This window comes from Pelophylax lessonae (assembly GCF_965119305.1).
Source record: "Pelophylax lessonae genome assembly, chromosome: 2".
NCBI lineage: Eukaryota > Metazoa > Chordata > Amphibia > Anura > Ranidae > Pelophylax > Pelophylax lessonae.
In genome coordinates, this window is record NC_138769.1 from 705,864,927 (window position 1) to 705,878,714 (window position 13,788).

General features: G+C 43.7%; 1 protein-coding gene across 1 annotated transcript in view; it reads left to right on the plus strand.

The window, feature by feature from the left end:
* Positions 1-815: 815 nt before the first annotated feature.
* CAPN5 (calpain 5) overlaps positions 816-13,788 on the plus strand; it is a 192,280-nt gene continuing 179,307 nt past the window's right edge. The window contains exon 1 of the mRNA XM_082245916.1: positions 816-922. The gene's annotated coding sequence lies outside the window, so the exon portion shown is untranslated. The remainder of the gene's footprint in view (positions 923-13,788) is intronic.

A 13,788-nucleotide genomic window follows, 5' to 3' on the forward strand; every position in this document is an offset into this window, starting at 1 on the left:
ATTTACCGTGTATATAATACGGTAAATAATATATATATTTAATATATAAATATATATTATATCTATATATATATATGTATATATATATATATATATATATATATATATAGATATATAATATAATATATAAAAATAATGAACCGCGATATAACTGGGACTTACCGTATATATAATATGGTAAATTGTGTATATATATATATATAATATAATATAATATATATATATATAATATATAATAATAATGAACCGCGATATAACTGGGATTTACCGTGTATATAATACGGTAAATAATATATATATTTAATATATAAATATATATTATATCTATATATATCTATATATATATATATATATATATAATATAATATAATATATAAAAATAATAAACCGCGATATAACTGGGACTTACCGTATATATAATATGGTAAATTGTATATATATATAATATAATATAATATATATATATATAATATATAATAATAATGAACCTCGATATAACCGGGATTTACCGTATATATAATACGGTAAAAAAAAAAAAATATATATATATATATATAATGTTTGGGGTTTCTAAGTAATTTTCTAGCAAAAAATACAGATTTTTACTTATGTGTCAGAGAAAAGTCTGGTCAGCACGTGGTATTTATAGAGGGGATTGAATAAACCCAAACATTGTATCCATTTCCTGTTCTATTTATAAACAATCCTAATATTAGAAGAGCAGATATTAGGCAATGCAATGAAAGGGAGAGTAAAGAGACTACATTTCCCATGATTCTTTGCTGGCCCGCCCCAGCCCTGGGAAAAGGAGGGGGGGGGGGTTGTGTCTGTATAGCAGAGTTGTAGAAGCAGAGGAGCTGGAGCAGCTGTGATTGGCACCTCTGTGCAGCCAGCACCTGGGCTCCTGACACCCCTGGGACAGGTAATGTACCTGGATGGTTCTGGATGGGGGAGGAGGGATAAGTCAGGTAGCTCTGTGTTTCCATTGCACAGAGCTTCATGCTGGGTGACTTGTGCTCAGTGATTATTTCCTTTGCATTTATTGCAATCAGCTATCAGTAGCATGGCAGCAGCAGGGGGACGGTAAAGCCCTGGGATGAGACCCCCCCCCCCCCCCCCCCCCCCACAAACCCCCTCCTCTGCTAGAGCTCTGCAGTGTGGGTCGGGCGAGCTGGGCTCCGGGCTGTGGTAATACAATGATCCCTATGGAGGGATCGGTGGGACTCTCTTTAGCACATGGTTTTTGTTAGTGAACAAGAAGCAGCTGGACGGTGTGTGCAATTCTGGGGGATTCCACAGATTGCTGGGTGTCCCCAAATACACTTTGTGTGCCGTCCTTCTCCCGTGTCTCTATATGTAACACCTATTGGTCTCGTAGAAGAATTTTTTTTTTTTTTTGACTGTCGCTTCACTGGAAATACACAATATTACCAACAGTATTGGGAAGCCTGCCTTTACACACACATGAACTTTAATGGCATCCCAGTCTTAGTCTGTAGGGTTCAATATTGAGTTGGCCCACCCTTTGCAGCTATCAACAGCTTCAACTCTTCTGGGAAGGCTGTCCACAAGGTTTAGGAATGTCTATGGGAATGTTTGACCATTCTTCCAGAAGCGCATTTGTGAGGTCAGGCAGTGATGTTGGATGAGAAGGCCTGGCTCGCAGTCTCCACTCTAATTAATCTCAAAGATGTTCTATTGGGTTGAAGTCAGGACTCTGTGCAGGCAGTCAAGTTCCTCCACCCCAAACTCGCTCATCCATGTCTTTATGGACCTTGCTTTGTGCCCTGGTGTGCAGTCATGTTGCAACAGGAAGGGGCCATCCCCAAACTGTTCCTGCAAAGTTGGGAGCCTGAAATTGTCCAAAATGTCTTGGTATGCTGAAGCCTTAACTGGAACTAAGGGGCCAGGCCCAACCCCTGAAAAATAACCCCACACCATAATCCCCCCCCCCCCCCCCCTCCACCAAATGATTTGGACCAGTGCACAAAGCAAGGTCCGTAAAGCCATGGAAAAATTGATTGGTTCACATATATGAAATGCGGGAACCTTGCGAATCCACTGCGGGTTCCCGCATTGCATTCAAATCGCAGGCAGTTCACACTGCCATATGCGAATGGCTGGGGGTGTCAATAAAAAGTTAATGACACCCCCAGATCAGTTTGCATATCGCAGTGCAAACTGTCAGTTCGGACAGGATTTGGATTGCATAGGTGTAAGCCTCCAGGTGATCTGATTCGGCTGCAGACCCAAAAAAGGGTCCGGTGTGCCTTTGGTCCGAATGTGATGTTAATTCAGCCACACAGTCTGTACAATCTGTATGGCTGAATTTGCATCGCACAGACATCGCATGTGATTTTCAGAGAAGTGCGCTGTCTGTCATCACATATATGTGAAACGGGACTAAGATTTCCCTTCGCTGGAACTAAGGGGCCAAGCCCAACCCCTGAAATACAACCCCACACCATAATTCCCCCTCCACCAAATGATTTAAAACAGTGATTTGGACCCCCAAAAAAAAAGAAGCTCATATACTTTTTTGAGCGACGGGCGTTTTACTTAAGGCGACAGAACGTTCAGATGTGAACAGGGACCATTGGAATGAATGGGATCTGTCTTGTTGGGCTTAAAGCTGAGGCTACGTTCACATGTGGGTGTAGCGGATCACGGGCAGAATCACCACGATTCTGCCCGCGTTCCGGAATCATTGCAAATCGTGGGACGCCTGTGCGATGCCCGTGATTTGCAATGGCACCCCAAACGCTGTGCGATGTTGCCACAATTTCCGCCTGCCGAATCGCGGTAACATCACGCAAACAGAATCGCGGGACGCGTGATGCCCAAAAGAAGCTCTTTTACCTTTTTTGGGGCATCATATGTCCCGCGATTCTGTTTGTGTGATGTTACCCTGATTCGGCATGCGGAAATCGCGGCAACGTCACATAGCGTTTGGGGTGCCATTGCAAATCACGGCATCACACAGGCGTGTGTAGCCTAAAGCCCCTTTCACACATGCGGTCCGTTCAGTTCATCAGTTCAGTCACGTTTTTTGTCTTCAGTCAACGTCCGTTTTTCATCCGTTTTTCGACAGTTGTCATCTGTTGTCTTCCGTTTTTCGTCAGTTGTCTTCCGTTTTTCGTCAGTTGTCATCCGTTTTTCATCCGTTGTTGTCCGTTTTTCGTCCAATCAGTTTTTTTGATGGATGAAAAATAGGGCATTCATCCGTTCAAAAAAAGCGGAAGCGGATGAAAACGGATGTTAACTGATGATCATCCGTTGTCATCCGTTTTTACATAGAGATACATTGATGTCCGTTTTTCATCCGTCAACTGATGGATGAAAAACGGACCATATGTGGGAAAAGGGGCCTAAAGCCTAGTACACAATGTGGGAAAATTGGACAAATTAATTTTATTGGAGGTGTGTATCATGATGTAACAAAAATTTTATTACCTTGTATGAAAGTTCTCAAATGACTTGGCAAATGTAGCAGAGGAAGTGATTTGTGACCCTCCAGCCACAGCCACCAAATGCATTGGATTATTTCCATGCGATTACTGTACATACTGAACGAAAAACAGACGTTGTGTACACATTTACTATAACAATTTTCTTATATATATATATGCAGCGCTGCATTCTTTTATTATGTATATTTTTGCCCAACTGGCTCTGTTGTGATATTGCAAGCAGCTTTATTTCTCTTAGGTTATTATCACCTGCACAGTAATATGTGTGTGTGTGTGTGTGTGTAATAAATAAATGAATAAATAAATAAATAAAAAAAAAAAATATATATATATATATATATATATATATATGTGAGTACACCCCTCACAGTTTTGTAAATTATTTTATTATATCTTTTCATGTGACAACACTGAAGAAATAACACTTTGCTATAATGTAAAGTAGTGAGTGTACAGCTTGTATAACAGTGTAAATTTGCTGTCCCCTCAAAATAACTCAACATACTGACCTGCTGTTTCCTCACTGGCTGTAATTGACAGCAGCAGGGGCCAAGGAGAAGAGGGAGTCCTGGGACAGCCGAGGCTCTCTTGTACATTGCTGGATCGAGAGGGGTCTCAGTTGAGTATTGGGAGGTGGGGGGAAGAAGCACACAGAAGGACCATGGAGAACAAGTTTAGCCACCCTCTAACAGGAAATGAGATCACAACAGCAAAAAAATAAAGGAGATTTGGAGGAGGCTGAGAGCACTAGATAGGATGACATGCTCTAACGCACATATGTCAAATACAAGGCCCGCCAGGCCTTTTTCATGTGGCCCTCGTTCCCAGTTTTGCAGCTGGAATATGGCGAAACTCCATTGGGGTTGCATACTTTGCATAGCGTGCCCCTAAATCTGGCGTGCTCTACGCAGTGTGCCCCCAAACTCTGCGCTGTATGCATAGCGCGCCCCCGGACTCTGTGCTCTGTACGCAGCGCGCCCCCGGACTCTGTGCTCTGTACGCAGCGCGCCCCCCCCCCCCGAACTCTGTGCTCTGCATGCAGTGCGCCCCCCCCCCCCCCGAACTCTGTGCTCTGCATGCAGTGCGCCCTGATACAAACCGTCCTGATAAGAACCATACTGCTGATGCGGCCCGTGATGAGATTGAGTTGGACACCCCTGCTCTATAGCATATAACCCCCGAATCCATAGTCACGCCGGGTCCCAAGTCTTCTGTCTCCTTCCCAGTAGAGGAGGGTTCTTCGTTGGGTCTCCAGCAGAGGAGTCCATTCAGGTCCTAAAGTCTACAGCAGAGTACTGCTGTCACAGTTGACCAGTTGGGCACAGACTTTAGCGCTGGATCCACTGATCAGGAAGCTTCTCAGGCAATTCATACAGACAGTGGACTTTAGGGAATAAAACGCAGGTAAGAAAGGAATTTAAAAAAACAAAATGTAGTAAGTGGGGATTAAGAACCAACTCCGCTTATAACCATACCCATGTAGTGGGGTTGTCTGTGCACTACATGGGTTACAGGGGGAAAGGAAGAATAACAATTACTTTATGTTCTTCTTTGGCCCCCAGCAGATTATCCAGTTCTCTCACCGTCCTCCTGTACAATGCAGGTCCTGGTCCTGCATCTTACATGATGACATACAGGAGCCATGACTGACCTATATGGGTGCATGTAAAAGCTTTAAGCATGTCTGTAGATTGGGCATTCGGTGTTGGGGGATAAGTGATGAGGCACAGGGTTGGGGTTTGGATAAATGTTGAGGGTGAGTGGTTGTACAATCTGATTGTGGTATGTATGGCCACCCTTAGATTCCTCCATCTACACAAATGAGTTGGATGGAGTAATCCCCTCCCCCTCATGCCTGCCACTGTCAAGATACACTGACCACAGTGGGCACTCTAATTACTATCTGTGCTGGCACAGCTCCACCTCCCTCCCCTCCTCTTCCTACATAACCTCTTATGCAGTTGCTGAAGTAGGAGTGAAGAGGAAAACAGAGCAGAGGGTCGCCAATCTAAAGCCTACTACACACGGGCGTAATGCCAGGCGATATCAAACAACTTCAATATAAACCGGCCGACATTCAAGCCAAGTGTATGTCAGCCGGGCCGGCAGAAGATCGGCATTTGCCCGGCTTCTATTGGACGAGCATGCTGGAAAACCAGCAGCCAACTGGCTCCCGATCAGCGCCCTCAGGCAATAGGGTTAGGAGTGCTCTGGCTGGGGGGCGCGTCTCCCTATCAGAACACAATAGCTCAGTGGGGGAGTTCGCTGTACTAACTTTGGATGGTTAGTACAGCGGCTCTGACCAGAGGTGTCTGGTTAACCGAAGAAAAAACATTTGTGTGTACCAGGCTTAAAGCCTGCGGGCCACGGGTCAGATCAGTGGCATATAATCAGTGTGCACTGATTGAGGATATAGGTGAGCAGAAGCTGCCTATGGTCTTTGCTTCTGATGTTGGGGGGGGGGGGGGGGCAGTGATGGGGACCCTGGTATGTGTGTCTGATGGAGTCCCTGATGTAGGCAGTGGGGGATGCTGATGGTGACCCTGATGTAAGAGGGGGGAGGGGAGACTCTGATGGTGACCCTAATGTACGGCGAAGGGGAGATTCTGATGGATCCTGATGTGGGGGGGGGGGGGCTCTGGTGGAGGCCCTAATGTTGGGGGGGGGGGGGACTCTAATGGAGACTCTGATGTAGGGGGGGACCCTGATGTAGCAGGAGAGGGACTCTAATGGAGACCCTGATAATATGGGGGGCACATCGATGCAAGGGGAGAGACTCTGATGGGGACCCTGAAGTAAGGTGATGGGGACCCTGATGAAAGGGGGAGGGCTCCGATGGGGACCCTGATGTAAGGGGGAGGGCTCCAGTGGGGACCCTGATGTAAGGGGGAGGGCTCCGGTGGGGACCCTGATGTAGAGGGGGGGAGGGCTCTGGTGGGGACCCTGATGTAGAGGGGGGGGGGAGGGCTTCGGTGGGGACCCTGATGTAGAGGGGGGACGGGCTCCGGTGGGGACCCTGGTGTAGAGGAGGGGGGGCTCTGATGGAGACCCTGATGTAGAGGAGGGGGGGCTCTGATGGGGACCCTGATGTAAGGGGGGGGACTCTAATGGGGGCCCTTATTTTTTTTTTTTTTTAGTCTGCCATTATCTTTAAAATATATAATGTGGTCCATGTAGATGTATGGAAAAGTTTGGAGTCCCACGCTATATATTGAATGACTCCTCTGAGTGTGCTGGGCTCTGATATCACATCCGTTATGGTGGCAGTCTCAGGACTCTGCTATGATTACACAAGGGGGAGATTTTACAGGTAAATAGAATGAATTCTGTCTACGTGGGATACTGGGCCTCCACCAATTAAAAGAACTGAATTATAAGGACGGGCCAAAGAGTCTGGGAAGTAAAGAGCTTGATGATGTTAGATGTCCCCTTTCACCAACCTGAAAGTCACTGGATTTTGCGGCGAATGCCTGTGTAGTCTTGGGGTCTATGGACCTCAAGTTAGACCAAAGTAGTGCAGGGACTACTTTGAAGTCGCTGCGACTTGAAGTCGCACAGATATAAACGGTACTCATTGGAAATCACGGTGTACAACTTGTCATGTGACTTTGCAGTCCCAAGTCTCAGGACAAGTCGCACAAGTGTGAAAGGGGCCTAAGAATAAAGCTCGGTTCACATCTATGCATGGCGCCTTTGAGCGTTTCTGTAGTGCTTTTTTGCTGTGCTTTCCACGTGTTTTTTTATTTATTTTTTACTGCGATTAGTGTTTTGCATTTTTTATTTTATTTTTTTCGGTTGGAAGATTGTTGCTGGGCAGATTTTAAAAGCGCAAAATTGTGGTAAAAATGCACTACATGCTTTTCTGCAGCTTCTTCATTGAAGTCTATAGAGGCAAAATAAGCAGCCTTTTTTGCGTCCCTGACTTTTCCAAAAATGCAGAGGCACAAAAATGCATTGATGTGAACGTGTTCCATAGGAGCCCATGTTTAACCACTTAAGCCCCGGAGGATTTTCCTGCTAAAAGACCAGGGGGTATTTTGCGATTCGTCACTGCGTGACTTTAACGGACAATTGCGCGGTCGTGCGACGCTGTACCTAAACGAATTTGACGTCCTTTTTTTCCCCACAAACAGAGCTTTCTTTTGGTGGTATTTGATCACCTGTGCGATTTTTTTTTTTTTTTTTTTTTTTTTTTTTTTTTTTTTTTTTTTTTTTTGATCACGCGCTATAAACAAAAAAAGAGCGACAATTTTGCAAAAATAGCAATATTTTTCACATTTTTTATATGAAATTCCCCAAAAAAAAAATGTAAAAATCAAAATTTTTTAACATTTTCCGGCCAATTTGTTTTATGCTACCTATGTTTGGTAAAAAAAAAATCGCAAAAAGCGTATTTTTATTGGTTTGCGCAAAAGTTATCGCGTTTACTAACAAAGGGAAAGATTTTTGTCATTTTTGTTGTTTTTTTTTTTTTAACGCGTAATGGCGGCGATCTGCGATTTTTTTTTTTTTTTTTTTTTTTTTTTTTGGTACTGCGACATTGCGGCGGACAGATCGGACCCTTGACTGACATTTTGACACTTTTGGGGTTACCAGTGACATTACTGCAGTAATCAGTGCTATACATATGCACTGTTACTGTAAAAATGACACTGGTAGTGAAGGGGTTAACTTTATTTGGGAGGGAGGGACTGTGTGTGTCCCTAGGGGCGTGCTTTCTACTGTGATTGGCTGTGGCTTGAGCTGTAAGGACACTGATCAACGGATCTACATAGTAGATCCGTGTGATCAGTGTCTTTACAGCGAGGAGAATGACAGGCGGCTTGTTTACACAAGCTGCCTGACATTCTCCCTCTCCCCCGCCGATCGCCGAGTGACTGGCGGACATCGGGTCCGCTGGTCACACGCGCGGGGGGGGGGTCCGGGAGCGCGCCTCCGCGGGCGCGCGCTCGCTCCCCAGACCCTCCCAGGCTAGTGACGTTAATTAACGTCACTCTGCCTGGCAGGGGCTGACCTCCGCAGTAAATCTACTTGCGGCGGTCGGCAAGCGGTTAAAGTCCTGCATTTCTGCAAAAAGCATGAAAAAAACACATTGGTGTGAATAGAGCCTAAGTATTGGTGGGATGAATTCAAACTGACAAAATTGTGCACCTTGTCACATCTGAATCCGTGTATGAATTTTTATTATTGTCAGGACTTAAATTTAAATAAAAAAATAAAAAAAAAAATGTAAAATCCCTTTTTGTTGGGGAAATCTAATATATATTTCACCTTGATGCAATATGTATTCCCACTTCAAGCCAGCAGATGGAGCTATTGTCTTCTGTTCACATGTTTGCAGGTGCTCCTCGTCAGCTATGCTGAAAAAAAATCCTGATTAGACTGGAAGCAATTTTCAGGAAGTAAAGCGCACAAAAACCTGCAGCTTGTCAGGCCTCATTCACACTCCTCATAGCGGTAATCTGTTTTCCAGCTCACATTTTTTATTTATTTTTTAAAATTTTTTGCGCATTTCTGTGCGTTCCACATAGGGCAGCCCTTTCATTGGAATGAGCTGCCCTTTGTGGAACAAACGTGCCCAAGAAGTAACTCTTGCGCTTTTTTGTGGTGGATAGTTGTGCATTTTTTTCTTCTTCCAGCAGGTGTCTTTAATTAAAAGTACCGAAAAGCACAATATGCGTTTCCTGTGCTTCGCCGCGCATTTGGGAAAGGAGGAGTGTGAATGGGGACTTATGAGGAAATTATCCTGTACGGCAGGGGTGTCAAACTCCATTTAATTGCAGGCCGCATCAGCATTTATGGTTGTCCTCAAAGGGCCGGTTGCATCTGTAAGAGGTAGATGTCCAGAGCACCCCCCCCCCCCCCCCACCCGACATCAGATGTCAGGAGCCCTCCACAGTCAAGAGTCCCGACCCTTCCTTACATTACAGTGGAGGAGGACCAGCGGAGGCCTGGGGTCTGCTAAATGCTGAGACCAGGGGAGGCAGCTAAACAGAGAGGTGCAGGATCTGTAGGAGGAGTTCTGTCCTCCTCTCTGTTGCTGATTCAGGAGGGCAGAGACGAGCCTCTCTATGGGGGGATACCACAGCTGCAGGAGAGGTGCAAGGGCCACATGAAATTGCCTGGAGGGCCTGATTCGGCCCGCGGGCCTTGTGTTCGACACCTGTGCTGTACGATATTCTTAAGGACTCACAATCCATAGTTATTTGTTATATGCGCTCTTCCTTGAATCCTTTTGAGCCTAAGCTAAACCTCTCCCTACTCCAAACCCTGAGCCTTTGGGGGATACCCCCCCAACACAAACTACCTACTTACTCTCCTACCCTTTAAATTTACCCAAGACACACACTTCCTATCTGTGTTACAAAGCAAGTTATCACATCTTGCTATTCCCATGTTTGGGAAGGTCCTATCTTTCTCAGTTTGATGCCTACTACTCTGTATACCGTACTCCTCTGTCATATCTTGCTTGTTGTCCCAACTGCCCCTGCTTGGGCAGCGCTGCTATACCTTACATTAAATATGCTTGCAGAGCTCAATAGCTCAAGCTACATCACAGCAATTCCTCTATTACTGGGTGGCTCAATCTGGAGCTTCAGTTAGACAAATCCGGTCTGAAAGCAGGCAGCCTCTCTTTAGCTGACCCATAAGCTCTGGCAATCCTTTGACATGTGTGACTCCTATAGAATCTCTCTTATCTATGTGCTCTCCATATGTGTCATATTTTCCTCTACATTATACAGTTTTATATCGGCAGGGGTGTTCTTTTTCTATACATTTTACTGTATGTCATGCTTTAGTCTCCCCCAGGAAATAAGGTAGCTGTGTGTGGATCATATTTAGTAGTTTCATCAGATCAGTGTGATAGCCGTCCAGCACACATTGCAGACGACTTTCTGAAAATGCTACGGCAGTTGCCTAGCTTTTGTGCCTTTTTTTATTTATTTATTTATGCTAATCCAGAACAAGTACAGAGATTCTGGCTTGACTTTGACCCACCTAACCGCATGCTTGTCCTAGTCATTCACTGAGAAAATATTGAAGCCAGCCAGGAAACAAGCATTTTCTGGAGGGTGTCGGTAATGGCTCCCTCCATAGTTTGTCTTCGTACAGGTTTTCTTTAAGCGGAGTAATTCCAAAGCTAAAAATGAGCATTTGCCAGTGCCTAGGGTACTCCATCAAAAAGACACAACTATATTAGGGAGGCGAGATGGGCTAGACTGCACTGAAAATTTGGAAAATGCTAGCAGCCTGGCTGCCATGATATTGTTGCTTCTGTCATTTCTACTATATTTATGCAGTGAACTGCTAATTTGAAGCTTTGTTTTTACTGTTTTGTAAAAACTCAATAAAAACTATTGAATACTAATTTGCAGCTTTGTTCTGGGTCATTGATTTGAAGAAGCGGTGAAGTCAGGAGATCAGCAATGCAGCTGGGCTAAAGGTGAAGCCAGAATGCATATAATTTATTATTTTTTTAATAACCATAATCATTCTCATTTATTATTATTAATAATATTATTATTTTAATTTCTAATGTTTATTACTATTTTACCTTAATAATAATTTAGTTCAATTTCCTTTTTAATGTTGTCGTTTTATAACTTGATATTTAATTTTTATTTTTTTTAAATAATCATAAATAGTATTATTATTATAAAACAAGATAATGCATAAAAAATTAATGTTTATTATTTTATCTTTTAATAATAATTTAGTTCACTTTTTTTTAAATAATATTTTATAATTTTATATTTTTTTTAAATAATCATAAATATTATTATAAAACAAGATAAATACAAATAATTACAAAACATAATAAAAACGAATGATTATTAAGAAATAGAATAAATATTTTTATTTGATATCTTTTTTTTTTTTTGTGAACTCCCTTTTGCTCCTGCAGAAGTAACCATTAATAACACCCTGCCAGCTGGACATACTCCTTTTTCCTTTTCTCCCCCAGCTGCTGTGTTTGCAGCAAAGAGAGAATACACAGGTATGGAGAACATGTGACTCCCTTATGATGGCACTGGTGCTTTTTGATTGGCCGTTCAGGCACCCAGTGATGTCACATGGGTGACAAAGTTGTGACTTGGTCTTGGAAAACATCCTCTCCAAGGAACAAAATATAGCAGCAAGGGATGGAATGGAAGTTTAGTTCCTAGAAGGGGGGCAATAAAGCCGAACTCCGGGTTGACCAAATATTGCCTGAATCCATTCATCATGTGTATTCTTCCTTGAATCTCGGTGTACTTCGTATATTTCTTCCAGTTCTGTCAGTCATCCTGTTAAAGACATTGGAGCTTCCTATAAAAAAAAAAAAAAAAAAAAAAAAAAAAAAAAAGACCGCTCACCGCTGCTCTCTCTCCTTGTGCAGAGTGACTGGTCTTGTCTCCGCCCCCCTCCTGTAGTTTTCTGAAAGCAGACTGTAGTGGGTGGAGCCTGCTGGGCCCCTCCCACAGCACTGCTCTCTGCACAGGCTATCTACAGCACAGTGATGATGTCACTGCTGTATTGTAGGGGAGAGCGGGGGGAAGATTCTGTATAGATCAACTAAATGTACAATTGAATGCCAAGGCGATATCCCCCCCCCCCAAAAAAAAAAAAAAAAAAAATTATTAAAAAGATAGGGACCCCCCACCCTATCCCACAAATGGGGAAAGAGGCAGGAGAAATAACGGGGGTTTAAATTGTGGCAGGCATAAATTCACAAATATATAAAAGCCAAAGGGTTTTTATTGATGCATCAAATATTAAAAACCAACATAGACATCACAGTAAATTTTTTTTCTAAAAAGTGTATCCAGTCTAAGGCTCCATGTACACGGGACGTTGTTAAAAGTCCCTTTGAATGCTGGAATTTTTAGGATGTTTGAAACGTCCGTTCGGTCGCGTTTGTACCCGCGTTTAGCGGGCGTTTAGCGGCGTTTAGGGGCGTTTGCGTTTAGAAGCGTTCCTAGGGGTCAAAAAAATTATTCCCCTTTAAAAAGGAAAAACGCGAACGCTAAACGCGGGTCATCGCATTCAGACGCGTTCGGACGCGTTCGGACGCGTTTGTGCGTTTGAAACGCCGGGAAACACACGTTCGAACGCAAATAATTGCGTTCTAAAAAAAGTCCCTGAACGCAACTGCCTGCAAATGACTGTAAACGACCTGGTGTACATGGACAGATAAGATAAAATGTAGATGGGTTCAGGGGCTTCTGAAAAAAACGCCCAACTGCTCCTAAACGACCATTTCCAGCGTCCCGTGTACATGGAGCCTAACACAGTCAGGTACGTGCCATGTGGGTAATTCAGGATCACTACTGGATTTACAGGGTAATATCTGGGTTTGCTGCTCAAGAATTAGATTAATGTCCTTTGTGGCTATTGAGGAAAATATTAAAAATAATGAATTTTAGTTTTAAATAAACCCATTACTTCACTGTGTAAAGGTAAAGCGTTTGTTCTCTTTAAAGCGTAACTCCACTTTTGTTGGAAGCAAAAACCATTCCCCTCTGGGTGATCTCTGTACATTACAAGGATTTTACCAAACTTTGTTGCAGATTCCTACCTTTTGTTGTTCTGAAGAAATCATTGTTTGTTCCTCTGTGCTGAGTGGCTCTAATGGGAGCGGTTTCATAATTATCTATCAGCTGTGGACGCTGCAGAGCACTAATGAGGAAATCTGCTGGGCCTGCATCCCTTTAGACGTGTTCCTATTGGAAGTATCTCACCAAAAATGACATTTTTGTTGTAGGGGTTCCCAGAAATCTGACTTGTATCTTAGGCAGACTTCTGGGAAAATCAGTGAGCCAATCACACAAGCAGGAAATGTTGTTTCTGGGGGTGTGGTCAGTAAACATTCTGTGTACAGAACACCTCCAGGCGGCCATATTGCATTGCATTTTCAGAAAATTACAACAGCTGCAGACTGAAAAGGAAAGGTCATTTTTAATAACATTCAATTACAATATGACTTGTATTGCAATTGTATACACTATATTGTTTTTTCTCTGTTTGCTATTTTCTTCCCATGAAAGTGGAGTTATCCTTTAACCACTTGCTGACTGCCCCACACAGATTTACTGCGGCAGGGCGGCTCAGCTGCGCATAATCATGTAGATCTATGTGATTATGTGCACGCAGTTTTGTCAGGGCTTACGCGAGCCGCCGGAGCTGCTCTTCCACTGTGATCAGAGACAGCGGGAGGCAGACCGTGGGAGGAGCGGGCTCGATCGGCGCCGGCCTCCCGCAATCTTCGGCAATACTGACAGGAGAGCCGTCTGGAATGTAAACCATGTAAGACGGCTCTCCTGTCAGAGTCAGGAAA